This window comes from Mus musculus, chromosome 17 (assembly GCF_000001635.26).
Source record: "Mus musculus strain C57BL/6J chromosome 17, GRCm38.p6 C57BL/6J".
In the NCBI taxonomy this organism is placed as follows: domain Eukaryota; kingdom Metazoa; phylum Chordata; class Mammalia; order Rodentia; family Muridae; genus Mus; species Mus musculus.
Window position 1 is genome coordinate 62,453,225 of NC_000083.6, and position 7,929 is coordinate 62,461,153.

The 7,929-nt window shown below is 41.2% G+C and overlaps 1 non-coding gene across 1 annotated transcript; it reads right to left on the reverse strand.

Moving 5' to 3' along the window:
- Nucleotides 1-3,762: 3,762 nt before the first annotated feature.
- Gm25800 lies at nt 3,763-3,896 on the reverse strand. The gene has a single exon (XR_003952433.1). It is a non-coding gene; the product is annotated as a small nucleolar RNA SNORA9 (small nucleolar RNA).
- Between the last annotated feature and the right edge of the window lie 4,033 nt (nt 3,897-7,929).

A 7,929-nucleotide genomic window follows, 5' to 3' on the forward strand; every position in this document is an offset into this window, starting at 1 on the left:
TGTATAATAAAAGCATTAAGACACTGAAGAAAAAAGTTAAAGAAAATATTAGAGGATGGAAAGATCTCCCATGCTCATAGATTGCTAGGATTAATATTGTCAAAATGGCCATTTTAAATTTAAAATTGCTTTTTAATCAAAAGCAATACATATATTAAATGAAATACTCATCAAAATTCAACATAAAACCACAAAAATTGTAAGGACTGTGTTCATCTTCATATGGAAACAGAAAAAACTAAGATAGCTAAAACAAACCTGAACCATAAAAGAAGTGGTAGAGGTTTCAACTGTTGCCACAAAGCTAGAGTAATAAAAACAGCATGGTGTTTGCATGAAAGCAAAAATGATGATCGACAAAATCAAATTGAAAACTGTGATGTAAATCTACACACACATGGACACCTGATTTTTGATAATAAAACCAGAAATACACACTGAAAAACAGACACATCTTCAACAAATGATTCCCATCAAACAAAAAATGTGGAAAAACACAAGGGATCCACTCTTATCACCCTGCACAAAACTCAACTCCAGATGGACAAAGAACCTCAACACAAAACCAGATACATTGAATCTTACAGAGGAGAAAGTGGGGAAATAGTCTCAAACTCATTGACACAGAAAATCTTTCTAAACAAGACTCCCACAGCACCAGCACTTAGAAAAATAATTAATAAATAAGACCTCATGAGCTAAAAATCTAGGTGGCAAAGGACACCATCATTCAGACAAAGCAGCAGGCTACAGAGTGGGAAAGATATTTACCAATTATATACCTGATAAATATATTAATAATATATTATATTAATTTATTATATCAATTATGTGTAAACATATCCATTTAATTAATTAAATTTTAATTGAAATAATAAATAATCATGTGATTGATATATTTGTATATCAATATTAATATCTAAACTATACAGAGAACTAAAACAACTGGACATCAAGGAAACAAATAACCCAATTTAAAAATATGTTATAGAACTGAACAGGAAATTCTCAAAAGAGGAAACATAAACGGTTGAGAAACACTTTTGGAAATATTTAACATCCTTAATTATCAGGGAAATGCAAACCAAAAGTGCTTTGATATTTCATCTTACACCAAACAGAATAACCAGAGTCAATAAATATAAGTGATATTTCAAGCTCTTGGGGATATAGGATAAGGGGAGCTCTCATTCACTGCTGGTGGGACTGCACGTGGTGGTCCCCCATGAAGCAGAAAATAGATCTACTTCAAGATCAAGCTCTACCAGTCTTGGGCATACACCCAAAGGGCTTTACGTCCTACTACAGAGACACTGGCTCAACCATGGTTATTGCTGTTCTAGACATGACAGCCAGAAATTGGAAACAGCCCAGATGTCCATCAAAAGATGAATGGACAATAAGAATGTGGCATATTTACACAATATGATAGTATTTAATAAAAAATGAGGTTCATAGGTATAGATGGAGGGCCATTTGAGGGGTCAAACAGAAATTTACAATTATAAAAGCTTCTTTTTTTTTATTGGTTATTTTATTTACATTTCAAATGTTGTACCGCTTCCCAGTTTCCCCTCCTCAACCCCCCGCCATCATCCCTCCCCTTTGCCTTTAAGAGGGTACTCCCACCCATCTACCTACCCACTCCTGCCTCACCGCTCTAGCCTCCACAGGACCAAGGGCCTCCCCCTCACTGATGCCAGATAAGACAACATATATCAGCCTGCTTTCTTATGAAATTCATGACAACCAGTCCAGGGATGGCACCACCCATAAAGGCTGGGGGCCTTCCCTTTTCAATCACTAATTAAGAAAATGGCCTACAGCTGGATCTTATGGAATCGTTTTCTCAAATGAAGCAGGATCCTTTCAGCTCTATCACGTTCACATAAAACTCTACAGCACAATAATTCCTCATGACATTCTACCATGTCTGCAAATCAGTGCCTTGCTCAGTTATCGTCTCCCTGTAGTAGATAGTAACCAAAGCAGAGGCCTACAACTGGATAAGGTACAGAGAGTGAGTGTTTGGAACACTCATTCCTAATAGAACTCATCAAATCCTCCCGTTGGGTCTTAAGGGACTATGCAAAGGAGGAGGAAGAGAGATCATAAGAGCCACTGGGAATGGATGACACTAAGAAATGGTGTCTTCTAAAGTGTGGAGCAGAGACTGAAGGAAGGACCATCCATAGACTGCCCCACCTGGGGATCCATCTCATATACAATCACCAAACCCAGACACTATGGCAGATGCCAAAAAGAGCTTGCTGACAGGAGCCTGATATAGCTGTCTCCTGAGAGGCTCTGCCAGTGCCTAACAAATACAGAAGTGGATGCTCACAGTCATCTATTGGACAGAGCACAGGGTCCCCAATGAAGGAGCTAGAGAAAGGACCCAAGGAGCTAAAGGGGTTTGCAGCCCCATAGGAGGAACAACAATATGAACTAACCAGTACCCCCAGAGCTCCCTGGGACTAAACCACCAATCAAAGAAAACATATGGTGGGACTCATGGCTCTAGCTGCATATATAGGAGAAGATGGCCTAGTCAGTTATCAATGGGAGGAGAGGCCCTTGGTCATGTGAAGGTTCTATGCCCCAGTATAGGGGAATGCCAGGGCCAGGAAGCAGGAATGGGTGGGTGAGCAGGGGGAGAGGGGAGAGGATAGGAGGTTTCAGAGGGGAAACTAGGAATGGGGATAACATTCAAAATGTAAATAAAGAAAATATCTAATAAAAAAGAAAAGAAAGAAAGGAACAGTGTTTTCCAGACACAACAAGATGTTGATATGAACTCAGAGGACTGCACAGTTTCAAGCCAGAGGAGGTCACAGTGATGATGGGAGAAAGCATAAGTGAACTCACACCCCTAACAAGAGCCTATCTCCAATTCACAACCATTTCCAAAGGAAAAACTAATTTTCTCCAATCAAGTCTCACCGGGTATATAAACCACACTTAAGAGCCCTGCCTCATAGTAGATGGCCAACACAGGAAAATTCAGTGTTCAAAACAGGAAAGTTCAGGGTGGGGGGATGGGAGGGGACAGATGGGGCAAGAGGGTGAGAGGGTGTCCTATACTGTTTTGGTTGGTTTTGGGTTTTGGTTTGTTTGTTTGTTTGTTTGTTTGTTTTTAATATCACTGATCTTTTGCTTGTAGCTTACGGTTTCTGATTTTATGTTTTTATGGGGTTTATGTCTGTCTGCCTGTGTATCTGTCTGTCTGATGTTATGCTTTTTCTTTGTTGCTGGCTTTCTTTTTTATTCTGGTTTGTTGATTTGTTTTAGTGCCTGTTTTTTTACTAAATAGAGGGAGAAGGATGGAGTTGGATGAGTGAGGAGGTGGGAAGGATCTGGCGGGAGATGGGGGAGGGGAAACTGATCTGAATATACTCTGTGGAAAACTTTATTATTTTTTTTATTTACTTATTTGTTTCATGTGTGTCAGTACACCATCGCCGTCTTCAGACACACCAGAAGAGGGCATTAGATCCTCATTACAGATAATTGTGAGCCACCATGTGGATGCTAGGATCTGAACTCAGGACCTCTGGAAGAGCAGTCAGTACTCTTAACCACTGAGCCATCTATCTCTGCAGCCCTGGAGTCTCATTTCTTAGTCTCCATTTCTGTATCTCTTTGGTGGAAGTTCCACAAAACAGCCTGATGGTCTCTGAAGTGCCATCAAGTCTCTTCTAGCTCCAGCACCTTAGGTTTCCTAGACGGCTTGTAATTTATCCACGTGGCAAGTGTCTGCCATATTGTCTGAAATTTCTATAACCTTGCCCTGGAAAGACCAGGGCAAGGCCTCAAACCAACTTCAAAATTGTTCTGGCAAGCACTTTAGGGATGCACAGGGTCACTGCAGACCCAAGCATGCTGGTGGCTTGCTAGGAAAACTTTATTCTTAATAAAAAATACAATAACATTAATAGATCACTCTAGTATTATCACATGAATCAAATATATTAAAAGGTTAAATATATAAGCATTTAGGACAGTGCTTTACACATGACAAATGCACAGTATACATTCACTATTATATTCTTTTTAATACTAAACACTTTCCACAAATATCTATTGTCATTGCCCGGGCATTATACATATCTTCTAGGCCATCTTCTGCTACATATGCAGCTAGAGACAGGAGCTCTGGGGGTACTGGTTAGTTCATATTGTTGTTCCACCTATAGGGTTGCAGACACCTTCAGTTCCTTGGGTGCTTTCTCTAGCTTCTCCATTGGGGACCCTGTGTTCCATCCTATAGATGACTGTGAGCATCCACTTCTGTGTTTGCCAGGCACTGGCATAGCCTCACAAGAGACAGCTATATCAGGCTCCTTTCAGCAAAATCTTGCTGGCTTATGCAATAGTGTCCGAGTTTGGTGGCTGATTATGGGATGGACCCCCAGGTGGGGCAGTCTCTGGATGGTCCATCCTTTGTCTCAGCTCCAAACTTTGTCTCTGTTACTCCTTCCATGGGTGTTTTGTTCCCAATTCTAAGAAGGGGCAAAGTGTCCAAACTTTGGTCTTCGCTCTTCTTGAGTTTCATGTGTTTTGCAAACTGTATCTTGGGTATTCTAAGTTTCTGGGCTAATATCCACTTATCAGTAAGTGCATATCATGTGAGTTCTTTTGTGATTGGGTTACATCACTCAGGATGATATCCTCCAGATCCATCCATTTGCCTAAGAATTTCATAAAATCATTCTTTTTAATAGCTGAGTAGTACTCCATTGTTTAAATGTACCACGTTTTCTGTATCCATTCCTCTGTTGAGGGACATCTGGGTTCTTTCCAGCTTCTAGCTATTATAAATAAGGCTGCTAAGAACATAGTGGAGCATGTGTTCTTATTACCAGTTGGAACATCTTCTGGATATATGCCCAGGAGAGGTATTGCGGGATCCTCTGGTAGTACTATTTGACAATGTTCTTAAAGACTAAAATGACTTCTGTGCATGCACCCCAATGGCTCCTCTTATTCCCGTTCTGATATCTCACACCAAGTTTTATTCTCTTTGCTTTGCTGACTTTTACAGCATGAGTCATCTCTCAAGCACCATGACCCTCAAAGCTGCTGTTAACAAGTCCAGGGACAACACTTGTCATGTTTCCGATGGGTTGTCAATCCCTCTCCAATCTCTGTCTCTGGTAATATTAGTATCAGCTAAATTGTGTACTCAGAAGAAAACGCAGGAATAAAGTATTTCCTGGTGTGCAACCATATCTGACCGTGGATTTCTAACATAGGGCATATTTCTTTGGAATTTTTACATGGCTCTGGAATGTTTTAGTCCCTCGTGGTCTGTTATTGATCTAAGGCTCTATAAACTACTTTTGTGATTCTGATTTGAGAGATCAGAGAAGACATACCCACTGAATGATTATACTCATGGAGGATGACAGTCAAGAGGAGCCCCTTGCTAAAACCACAGAGGCCCTAGGAGGATTGTCTCTTGCTCTTAGATTTCTGAGCAACATGGTGACAGAAGTTCTTCATAACACCAACAAAAACAATTAAAACAGAAGCAAAACACTGTGTGGGTGATTTTTATGCCACTCCTGAGTTAAACTAGAGGGTAAATTGTCCAACACGTGCCTACTCAGCTCTTCAACATTTGCAATCAGAGGACTTCAATGGCTGGGGATGAGAGTCCACGAGACTGAAGCACACATACACCGGGCCAACTTCCATGGACATGCCTCATCTCAGGCCCAAAGTTTGGTTTTGTGTCCTGAGGCTTGACAGAGTTGCTTTCTTTTTCCTTCAAGCAGAAATATTTGGCTCCTTGGTTTGGAAATTAAATCCTAGAGGCTCCCAAGAAATGGTACATCTGCTTCAGCAAGTCCTGGAGGACCAGGCTTTAATTTACTGCCCCCTGGTGGATGGATCGGAGTTGCAGTTCATTTAAGTCTCAGCCTTGAGAGCTAAGTCTTTTCTGTTCATTGATGCATAGTTGTCGGTTCAAACCCTGAATCTCAGTTACTCTACATGGCATTTCCTGTTGAGCTTGGATCAGTAAGTGGCTGGAACGTCTGTAGACGCTCACTTAACCGGTGGCGCTTCCCTGCTCTGAGGCTATTTATCTTTGTTCCGTTTCAGTGGCATTTCTAACTACTTTTACAGACCTTTAGTCCAGTCCCTGGCATTATACCTCCGACTAATTTCTCAAGTTTCTAGGAGAGCTGGCTTCTACCTCTGGGCTCACAGCGGGCTTAATTCCCATCCCACAGTCACAGCCAAGACCCTTGAGATTTGTTCTCATCTAGTGAGGGAAGGCAAGGGCCACAGACGAACCCAAGCATGGCTCTCACTGACCTCTCCTCCTTTTCCAAGAACTGTTCCAATTTCCTCTGCTTGGCGGTGCCCACTGGCTTTGATTTAAAAAGAAATCCTCAGCCTGTTGTTCACAAGGGAACTTTTAAGGCTTCCTTCGTTGACCTTCAGCCATTAATCTCAAACCAACTAACAGAATACTGCAAACCCTAGCCTGGTAGCCCTAGATGTACCCCCACAAGGGACTGTTTCTTCACATACCAGGACAGCACCCATCGTCCCAGTTGAGAAACTAAATCCATCCTAGGAACAGCATGTCACCCTGCAGGCTTTGCTGAAAAAAAAAGCAATCTTTAATTAATTATTAAAGATCAGAGATGCAGGGAAGGCTCTTACTTCCACAGACTACAAATACTTTTTCCTCTCCTCTCCCCTTCTGACCTGCAGTCTCTTCCTCAGCAACTATCTCTCTAACCCGTTGACCTCAACTTCCAGTTGGTGGACACTCAACTTTCTCGGATTCTTGTTGGCATCTATTGGCCTTCCTACTCTAAGAGGTGAGATCACCTGAAGGTGTGATCCCTTAAGTGATAAGAAAGCTAAGCCCATTCAGTCAGCTCCTATCTGGACACATTTGATTGATTCGTAATCTAAAAATGTACTATAGACTCCAAGTTCAGCCTGGGTATCTTTCGTGACTATTAATACTGAGTCATTCCTCCTGTTTCAATACAGCTCTAAATCCCATTTGAAACATCCACAGCTCTTCCTCTCGGCTGTATTCCTACCCATGTGTATTTTGTGGAATTACATACATGTCCCGAAAGGCCTTAAAAGGAACTTCCCTATAAGTTCCTATTTTGTGAGATGACATCTTGCAAAATCTCTGTTTCCCACACTGAAGTATTGAAAGAATACAATCCTCCTTTTACTCTTGTCTGCATAAACCAGAAAGCATAGATGGTGCTACTGAGTGACAACATCTAGCTTTGTTTAAGGTATTCAGAACATTTTTTCGTAATTTTTTTGTAGGCAGTATCCATGCACGATAGCTAGAACATACCTAAATCTCATTTGGAGTTTTCTATATTACACCATATATAATACAAGGCTGTCCGACCACCAGATCACTGAAGGATTATATAGATCTTGATGATGAATTTTGTCACATGTTTGCACAAAGCTCTACAGAGACTGCCCTAAAGGCATTCTTGGGCATCCGCCATTTTTTCCTGGCTTTCCCTTTCCAAATCAGTGTTCCTGACTACCCCACTCCTCCCCTGCCTTTCGTCATCATTGTCCATACCAGCAGAGGTACAGGTCTCCACACAGTAGGTCCCCACACTCTGCAGCCCCCCAAAGTGCAGATTCTGTGATTTTTATCCAGAATTCTTTTCTCCACTCACTCAGCTATCATGGGAATCCTACTGAATACAGATATAAAGTCCACCCCTTGTAAATTTTCACTTTATAAAGCATTCAATCATTCACTTATCGCTAATCACCAGAATTGTTCCACAAATATAAGTTGTTTTCAGTCACTTCCTCTAGACAACACTTTCTGGTTTTTAACCTACAAAATCGATTTGAGGTGATCCAAACAGGAGAAAGGACCATAACAAATAGTTGGCACAGATTTGCTGTCTA